The sequence below is a fragment of the Microtus ochrogaster genome, chromosome X (genome assembly GCF_000317375.1).
Source record: "Microtus ochrogaster isolate Prairie Vole_2 chromosome X, MicOch1.0, whole genome shotgun sequence".
Classification (NCBI taxonomy): Eukaryota; Metazoa; Chordata; class Mammalia; order Rodentia; family Cricetidae; genus Microtus; species Microtus ochrogaster.
In genome coordinates this window covers 55,191,574-55,202,088 of record NC_022026.1, presented here as the reverse complement: position 1 = coordinate 55,202,088, position 10,515 = coordinate 55,191,574, and the positions used below count along the sequence as shown (strand labels likewise).

The following is a 10,515-nucleotide window of genomic DNA, read 5'->3' as shown; positions in this document are numbered from 1 at the left end:
GTCTTCAGGATCAGGACCAGGCTCCCCGTTTGCCAGTGACCTCTCTAGCAAAAGGCCTACCTCTTTGATTTAATTGTAGTGGGGCGATCTGCTCTCGTTATTGAGCGCCGGTCCCCACCGCTTGCATCTGCCTCCACGCTGGTCCCTGCCGCTTGCGTCTGTCGCTGCGCTGGTCCCCCAAAGCCTATTCCTGATTGCAGGGCCTCTCTGCCGTGACTGCGCGCCGCGCCTCTCCGCTGCGACTCAATCACTCTGATTTTTAATGCAAGCATTTATGGATCTAAACTACCATAGGACTGGATTTAGAGCTTGGAGATGTGGCTTAGCGGGTTCATTTTCTAGTATACATACAGTATGTCACAACCATCTCTTATTCCAATTCCAGGGGATCTAACTTTCTCATCTGGTCTCTATGGATACCAGACGCACACTAATACACACAAAATACAAAAATAAACAAATCTTTAAGACATTGCTTTTAGAACTGCATTTATCCCACAAGTACTGGTATGTAATATTTTCATTTTAAAATTTCTCCCTGATTTCCTTGATGATTCATCATCACTTTACAGATTGTTGTTTGGTCTGCATGCTTTTGTATATTCTCTATAGTTTTTCCTGTCACCAATTTCTAGTTTTCTTATATTGTAATCAGATACAATAAAAAGAATTTTACACTTTTATACTTGCTAAGACTTGCTTTGTATTCTAAAATATAGTCTATTCCTCATACTGCTGAGATGATATTTTGCAGTATTGGGGTGAAATTTTCGGCAGATGTGTTAAGATTGTTTGATTTATAAGGTCATTTATCTTTGGTGTTTCTTTGTATTTTCAAATTAGCTGTGTTGCTCTGGATGTGATTTGATCTGCAGTAAAATTCAAGTTTTCTTTTTTATTGGTGGGAGAGTTACACATACACTTACATTCTAATCTCAAGATTGTATGATTCATTGGTTCAAAATTAAGGTATTTTGGTTCCGACTACGCACGTGCAGCTACTGCTCAGTGCAGCCTGCTAGCACGGCCCGGCAAACATGTCACACTTACAGATGAAACTCCTGCGCAAGAAGATCGAGAAGCGGAACATCAAGCTGTGGCAGCGAAACCTGAAGCTGCAGGAAGCATCAAACACGAGCCATTCCCAACCTTCCAGTGAAGATGTGCCCAAAGAAGCATCAAACATGAGCCATTCCCAACCTTCCAGTGAAGATGTGCCCAAAGAAGAGGTAAAGGTCGGAAAAGTTAAGAAAGCAGTAAAGCACGCTGCGAGGGTGGGCTCAGCAGAAGCACAAAGTGGAGGCATGCCTGAAGAGACAGTGGCAAACTCGAAAGTTACCCCAGAAACCTACTGCTATAACCAATGGAGAAACAGCAGCAGCGCTATCTCCTGATTCAGAATCAAAAAAGAAAAAGAAGAAGAAAAAGAGGAAAATGGCAAATGACGCAGAGCCTGACACCAAAAAAACTGAAGAAAGCACAGTGGCTCTTGAAACAGAAGATGCTGTGGAGAAGCCAGATGACAAGGAAGTGCCCAGCCTGCCCCTGGGGCTGACAGGGGCTTTTAAGGACACTTCGTTTGCTTCCTTGTCTAACCTCGTCAATGAAAACACTCTGAAGGCTATAGAGGAAATGGGCTTCAATCGCATGACTGAGATCCAACATAAAAGCATCAGGCCACTTCTGGAAGGCAGGGATCTTCTAGCAGCTGCTAAAACCGGCAGTGGCAAAACTCTGGCTTTCCTCATCCCTGTGATCGAGCTCATTGTGAAGTTAAAGTTTATGCCCAGGAATGGAACAGGAGTCCTGATTCTCTCTCCTACCAGAGAACTGGCCATGCAGACCTTTGGTGTTCTTAAGGAACTGATGACGCACCATGTTCACACGTACGGGCTGATCATGGGTGGCAGCAACAGGTCTGCTGAAGCGCAGAAGCTCACCAACAGCATCAACATTGTCGTGGCCACCCCCGGCCGGCTTCTAGACCACATGCAGAATACTCCAGGGTTCATGTACAAGAACCTCCAGGGTCTAGTTATTGATGAGGCTGATCATATCTTGGATGTTGGATTTGAAGAGGAATTAAAGCAAATTATTAAACTTTTGCCAGTACGCAGGCAAACCATGTTCTTTTCTGCCACACAAACTCGAAAAGTTGAAGACTTGGCAAGAATTTCTCTGAAAAAAGAGCCATTGTATGTGGGTGTTGATGATGATAAAGTGGTTGCCACAGTGGATGGACTTGAGCAGGGATATGTTGTGTGTCCCTCTGAGAATTGGTTTCTTCTGCTCTTCACATTCCTTAAGAAGAACCAGAAGAAGAAAGTGATGGTCTTCTTTTCGTCGTGTATGTCTGTGAAGTACCACTACGAGCTACTGAACTACATCGACCTGCCTGTCTTGGCCATCCATGGAAGACAAAAGCAAAATAAGCGAACAACCACGTTCTTCCAATTCTGCAACGTAGATTCAGGGATACTGCTGTGCACAGATGTGGCAGCCAGAGGGCTGGACATCCCTGAAGTCGACTGGATTGTTCAGTATGACCCTCCCTATGACCCCAAGGAATATATTCATCGTGTGGGTTGAATGGCTCGGGGCCTGAACGGAAGAGGGCATGCCCTGCTTATCCTGCGCCCTGAAGAGTTGGGTTTCCTTCGTTACTTGAAGCAATCCAAGGTTCCACTGAATCAGTTCGACTTTTCCTGGTCTAAAGTTTCTGATATTCAGTCTCAGCTGGAAAAGCTGATCGAAAAGAACTATTTTCTCCTTAAGTCCGCGCAGGAAGCATACAAGTCCTACATACGAGCCTACGACTCCCACTCTATCAAGCAGATCTTCGATGTGAACAACTTAAACTTGCCTCAGGTGGCTCTGTCATTTGGCTTTAAGGTTCCTCCCTTTGTTGATCTGAACGTGAGCAGCCATGATGGCAAGCTTAAAAAGAGAGGAGGTGGCAGTGGATTTGGCTACCAGAAAACAAAGAAAGTGGAGAAGTCCAAGATCTTTAAACACATCAGCAAGAAGACAGAGGACCGCAGGCAGTTTTCTCACTGACAGGAATGGCTTTCTACCTGGACTTTGCCCTAATTTCCCCCTTTCTCTTAAAGAAGGAACTTTTTAAAATCACCTTTAGGATTTTTTGTCTTTACTATGAATGATAATTTTTATTTTTAAATACTCCCATAAAAAATCATGTCATTGTTTTAAAAAAAATTAAGGTATTTTTTAAAAGATCATGTAACTCATAGGAAAAAAAGCAAAGAACTATAAATATCTAGGTCTTATTCATTATTGTTTTCAAACAGAATTTTAATTTTGTTGTGTGACAGATTTTCCTGGGGAGACACAACACATACCTGTCTAATCACCCCAGATAGAGAGCCCATGGCAGACCAAAGTCCAACTTGGTGAACCAATGAGTTTCACTGAGGTTAGTTACAGGAATATGAGTAAGGGGTTACTTACAGGAGCTCAACTGATTCAAAGACAGCTGTATCCACAAGGCCCACTCCAGCATGGTGACAGCTCCCAAAGCTGGGGCCCTAGAGAACATTGCACATCCTGCAGGCAGCTCCACAGGTTGGATGGAGGGTGCCCTTCCCAGGTGTCCCAATGGGTTAAATCTTTCCAGGCAGCTGGGCTGGTTTCTGCTTCTCTTGGGCAGCTGGGCTTGCTGGAGAGTCTTCTGTGCAGCTTGTCTTGTCTGAGAAGGACTCTCGGAAATCTTCATGGCTTACTCTGGGATGGAAGGACCCAGTGGATTTGGTCAGTTTCAGGGACTTCCTGAAACTGTTTTGAGTTGCTTATGTTCTGTCTTAAGGAGCTTCCTACAGGATGAAATGATCCAACCTTGGAGGAAACTGTTATACAACTCCTGTATAATCAAACTTCAGTAATGTTGAAAATTCACAAGAAAAGAGGGGAACCAAAGAAAAATGAAAAATAAAACAGGTCTATGGAAAGAGCAGAAAAACAAAATAAGATGAGGTGAGATTTATGAGGTCCTTTTTAATTTTTCTAGACAGGGTTTCTCTGTGTAGCCCTTGTTGTCCCAGAACTCACTCTGTAGACCAGGCTGGTCCCAAACTCTCAGAGGTCTGCCTGCCTCTGCCTCCCAAATTCTGAGATTAAAGGCATTCCATCTCTAATCTGTGAGGTCTTATGTGCATAAGCAACCAATCACCAATTGGGCTCTGGTAAATTGGAAAGTTTAGGGAGTCCTGGTGGAATCACTATTTGTTACTAGGAAAATCAGGGTTCCTTCTTGGGGTTCTTAGTATTATTAATAAAGAAAAGTTTAAGGGTAGACTCAATAGGGACAATTTCATTAGAGTTTAAAAGAAAAATCTCAGGGCAAGAAAGATGAAAATCTCAACAGATACTTGGAGGAAGACAACGGTATGTACATTGGTGTGGACATTGGTCATGGCAGACACACAGCTACATGGTGGAGATTTCTAGAAAAGAGTGGAGTCCAACATGTTAGAGGAAAGCATGCTCAGAATAAAAGAAAGGAGAGAAGAAATGGAAAAGTTACTCTCTTCTCAGGAATTAGGAGAGATGGGCTGAGTGACACAAACTCGAAGACTGAAGCCCTGCAAGCTCTTGCGCTGGGGGCTGCAACTCTGAATAGGAACAGTGCATTACTTCATAAAGGGCTAATTGTTCCTCTTTTCTATTTAGCATGACTTAAGGTGAATCTGCTGTCTGGAGGGTTGGTCCCTTTGTCAGGTGACTGGCCAGTCCAACTGGATTAAAAGGCAACAAAACAATCAGAATCTTCCTAGGAAGAGAACACCCAATCACAAGATGCACAAGGATAGGTGGTTCTTCTAGAAGGCCCACAAGAATGTTCCCAAGTCCCACTAATTATAAAATAAATTCCTTGTACCTGGAGGGGGAAAATAAAGCATTAGATTATATTAAGTATAAAGAGTAATTTTTCATCCAACCACAATGGCTACCATCAAGAAAAAAAAAGCAGCGAATACTACTTTTTGTGTGTATGAAAGTAAGTCAGTCCAGGCACTCTGAAAATCCATGTAAAAGTATCTCACAAAGCTAGAAGTTCAACTACCATATAATACATCTATACTACTCCTGGGAATACAGCCAAAGATACCACATAGACAACTGCATATTTGCGTTTACTGCTGGACTAGCCACAAGAGCTAAGACCTGGAACTAGCATATATAACGTGTGTGTGTATGTGTGTGTAAATATTTGCCAGCACCGAGAAGGGAAAGGGAACACAATGTCTCACATTAGTGAAAAGGCTATTTGCAATTGACACCTCTGTAGTGATAGTTCATTTGTATTTTAATAAATAAAGCTTGCCTGAAGATCAGAGAGTTAAACAGCCACCCTGGTCAGCCTTACAAACCACACAGTGGTGACACACACCTTTCATCCCAGTAGCCATACTAGTTTGCCATAAAAAAAGGCGTTAGTGGTATATGCCTTTCATCCCAGCCCTAGAGAGGAATATATAATAAGACAGGAAAAGACAGCTCTCAGACACAGTCTCATTCTGAGGTTCCTGGATCACCATTTCGGACTGAGGTAGAGGTAAGAGCCAGTAGCTGGTTGTTTTGCTTTTCTTACCTTCAGGTTGAACCCCAATATCTGTTTCTGGATTTTTTTTATTAATTGTGCTACACACTTCCTAGGAAAGAAAAAGTCAGTGTTTCCCAAGGCAAAGTCATTGGATATATCAACCACAGCCCAGGGCAGGCCCTGTGCCCAGGAGTAGTTGACCAACACAAAATGGATTACATGTTTTGTTGTGTGTGTTTGTGCATGTGTGCACACACACAGATGTACACCCTTTTTGCTTTGTTCTGATTTGGTATTTTTTGTCTTAGTGATTTTTCTTCTTTCTTTCAGTTTGACTGTTTTGATGTTCGTTTTCTGTTATTTTTCCTGATGCTTTTTCTTGGGGCAGGCTGGGGGCAGAGGTACAGAAGGAAAGGTAAAGAAAGAGGAGAAAGAGTGTGGATGGAGTTGGGTTGGTAGGGAGGTCTCCAACGAGATCTACAAATGATAGTCTTCACTTATTATTACCAGCAGAGATTTGGGAGGGAGTAGATCAAAACAGAGTGTGGCAGTAAATTGTCTGGACATAAGTGTCACTCGATTAGGTACTGGCGTCATCGCTTTGTCTCTTTGACTTTTGTCCCTACATGCACTGCTCTTGTATGAGTGCTAACATCCATCTTTCAGCTAGAATATGATGTAGGGAGTCATTTCCTCATCCGGATGCTCCTAATGAAGGTCCTCTATCATCATAATGAAAATTGTCTCCAAGTCCTTTTCCCTCTCCTTCTCCACAGTCTCCAGTTCTGGTTGTTACTGCTGCAAGTGCTACTTCCCATGCTTTTTTGTGTGTTCCAGACTTCACTTCCTTGTTCAGCCTGATGTCTTTTCTCCTCAGACTTCCAGATAAATGTTTAGAAGGCAACACAAATATCAAAAGGGACATACCAGTATTTATTTTGCATAATACTGAAATGACAGCATTTCATTTTAGAGATGTTTTTAAATTTCATAATAAAGTAATGGGTGAAATCAAAATTTAGCGTGTTTACAACTAAATTGCTTGTATTAAAGATGAAATACAGTTATTTTAAGATCAATATTAAGCATGCATTACTGTTTACACAATTACTATAAAATTGAAAATGCAAAATATTATTTCACCATAATGAGCTTATGAAAAATTAAGCAATGTTCAATAGTGGTGACAAGTCAAAAATGGAATAAACTTGGTATTTTAAATGGGTGAATTTTTTGATAAGTTTTATTTTAATGAAGTTATTTTTCATAAAGAAGATCTGAATGTGGAAAAATATATCATATTCATGACTGAGACAAGATAATATAACAACAATATTAATTATCTCACAAATTATTTGTACATTTAATGAAATTTCTATTAAAATTCCTTATAAGTAATGGAAGGATGAAAAAGCAATAAATCAACCAAAACTCAGGACATTCAATAGAGGATATTTATAAGCAATTTGCCAAATTGTAGGCCCAGCTGGTTATGTTATGAAGAAATTCTCAGCTTTGCTCTACTCACAAATACACATAATTCAAGCTACATGGGGGGATGATGCGGTGTAACGGCAGAATAGGAAGTCCCTGCTTATATTCCCCCCAGGGCAATAATCAGTTCACAGATATGCATGGCCTTTTCGAGAGTTTTGGAATTGAGGTAGGTATTTGTGATATCTTTGTGGTACTATGGCATAGCAGAGGTCTTTTGCCAGGAGAGACCTAGCCCAGATGACAGGCTCATTAACTGTGGACTTAGTTCTCCCCATTGGGCCTGAGTTCTTTTATGAGAACTATCTGCTGAGACACCTGGTAGAAGCTATGCTTATTTATGCCTTAGGTGACCGGCACATAAATCTCAGTCCTAGCTATAGGCCTTGAAATCACCTTGAATATTGACTCAAGTTCCTGTGATCTGAGATCTCCAAGTGTTGCTGCCCACATGATAGCCCAAGTGTTTCTCTGCAGATCCTAAAATGGCCTTGTATACTGGGTCCAAACCTATGGCCAGAGAAACATATATGAGAGAGAGGCTTGGGAATCCACAAGGAAAACAAAAGGATGCCCCAAAGGGGGAGGAACAAATGGGCAGTATAGCTCCTTGGTAGAGTGGAGGGAGACAACTGCTTCCAGCAGATATGCCTGGTTGGCCAGTCCTCAAGGTAAGCTCACTCCCAGCAGACCATACTCAAACTCAGTTGGGGTCTTTGATAAGACAGTGACTCCTCTGCTGGATGGGTCATCAGTAGAGAGAAAACCCATTTTATTGTGTTATTTGACTCAGAGGCAACAGCCAGGTGTCATCTTGAGCTTAAATATCTATAAATATTATGTATTAGTATAGATAATATTATAAATATTATTATAGAATAAAACATTTGTGTTGTACGAGCTGCGGGTTGCATTCCACCACCCAGCTCCCGCCACCGGCTAGCTTTACCCGAAATAACAACACACAAACTGTATTCTTTTAAACACTGCTTGACCCATTAGCTCTAGCCCTTACTGGCTAATTCTCACATCCCGATCAATCCGTCTCTAATAATCTAAGTAGCACCAGTCTTACCGGGAAAGATTCAGCATGTCTGACCTGGCGGCTTGCTTCATTGCGTCTGCCCAGGAGAGGGGAGCATGGCGTCTGAGCTCACTTCCTCTTCCTCCCAGCATTCTGTTCTGTTTACTCCTCCCACCTATGTTTTAACCTATGAGACCAAGCAGTTTCTTTATTACTTAACCAATGACCTTCCTCCATCACATTTGGTCAAATGTGGATATTAAAATGCTGAGTAGCACTAAAATAACCTCTGGATCTGATGTCTAAAACAATCTGTACCAACTACCTAAAACATTGATGAAGAAGAACTAATTCTAACACACTCTACTAAGTCAGCATTATTCTGATATAAATATTCTGATATATTCTGATATAAAAGCTGTAAAAGGTACTGTCTTCCCACCCTGTGTGTGTGAGAGAGAGAGAGAGAAAGATAGAGAGAGAGACAGAGAGAGAGAGACAGACAGACAGACAGACAGACAGACAGACAGACAGATGTTGAAGGCATTCTTTTCTCTACAATTTGGGCAAAAACAAAACAAAACAAAAAATCAGAGATGCCTGAACAGGAGACAAAAACTTTGCATTGGGTGACTGTGGGTACATTCATATATCCATTCCTTGATACCCAGACATATGAAGTCTAGTTCTGGTAGAAGCAGCATTGTATATCGACTTTATATGTCTGGGTAGTATTTTAAAAAGGCTGAATTCCTACATTGTAAAGGGTACCCTTGTAGTAACAAATGCACAAGCATAGAAACATTGTCACGTATGTTTATTCTTACAAAATGAGTCATTGATCAGATATATTATTGTATGATTCCATAATGGTATATAAGAATCTTTTAAATACATAAATCAGAATTCTGACATAAGTATTGTATTCTAGAAAGATGGCTGATTTGGGGAAAATATTTTATTTTATTTTTATCTATGAGTATGCATCTGATGTGTGCCTCTCTGTGTTTATGTTGATATGAGTATAAGTGATGTGGGAGTGATTTCTTTCTAATCTGTTGCTTTCATTGGTTAATTAATAAAGAAACTGCCTAGGCCCATTTGATAGGCCAACCCTTAGGTGGGTGGAGTAAACAGAACAGAATGCTGGGAGAAAGAAAGCTGAGTCAGTGAGTCGCCATGACTCTCCCACTCCAGACAGCCGCAGGTTAAGATCTTCCCTGGTAAGCCACCTCGTGGGCTAGACAGATTATTGGAAATGGGTTAGGTCAATATGTAAGAGCTAGCCAATAAGAGGCTGGAACTAATGGGCCACGCAGTGTTTAGAAGAATACAGTTTCCGTGTAATTATTTCAGATATAAAGCTAGCTGGGTGGCAGGACGCCGCCCCGCCGCTCATATTACAACATATAAAGGCCTGCACAGGCCAGAGGCATCAGATCCTCTGAACGTAGAATTACAGTTGGTTGTGAGCTGCTTGATGTGGGTTCTGAGAACTGAACTCAGGTCTCTGGAAAAGCCCAAAGTGCCTTAAACTATTGAGCCATCTCTCCAACCCCAGAAAGACAAATTTCTTGAGTTATTTACAGCTTTAAAGACTGAGAGTTCTATTGTCTATAATGTTCCCTATTGTGCTCAGTAAAGATCAGCTAAGAGAGATTTCTGATAATATGATTGAATTTGAAATACAAAAATATTGTATTGTTTTCAGGGCTCTGAGCATTAGGTTCCTTGTGTACAGTATATCTCACTTCATTTTCCTCAGAGCAGATGGATAGACTTAGCAGTTCTGAGAGACCAGGCTTATCTGTATTCGAGGCTCATTTTACAATGTCACATGGGCCTTGCTGTTGCTACTGTCTGTGAATAAAGAAACAAAATTCCCCAAGCCTCAGCCCCTTGAAAAACTTTACTAAACAGGTCAGCATGGAAATTTGGAAGTCTTGTCCTAATGTCAGAGAGAGAGAGGGAGAGAGAGAGAGAGAGAGAGAGAGAGAGAGAGAGAGAGAGATGGTCAAAAGTACAGAATTAATAGGCCTTACCAATTAAATGCATGCTCCTCTAATATGGAAGATGTATGATTATTTTGGTCATTGATGTTGAATGCTAAGAAAAAACTTCCCACATGTTGTGGGAAGTCCTTCCTCAAGTCCTTTCTCTAGTGGAGTCTAAAGGTAAAGGAGTTGAACTACAGTAGATTGACTGGTATTTTCAGATCTAACATGTTTCAGAGTTCTATTCCAATCTCCATCGTATGTTATTCCAAACTCCCTTGACTCAAACTGGCATCTATGACTAGTCTATCATAATAAGTATTAAATATGCAAGAGCCTGGGTGACTGAACATTTCCACTATGTGTCGTCCAGGCTGGCCTTGAACTCACAGAGAGCTACCTGCCTCTGCCTCCCGAGTGCTGGGATTACAGGAGTGTGCCAC

At 41.4% G+C, this 10,515-nt stretch overlaps 1 pseudogene; it reads left to right on the top strand.

Annotated features, from left to right (window-relative positions):
- Positions 1 to 1,037: 1,037 nt before the first annotated feature.
- LOC101987336 lies at positions 1,038 to 3,190 on the top strand (annotated as a pseudogene).
- Positions 3,191 to 10,515: the final 7,325 nt, after the last annotated feature.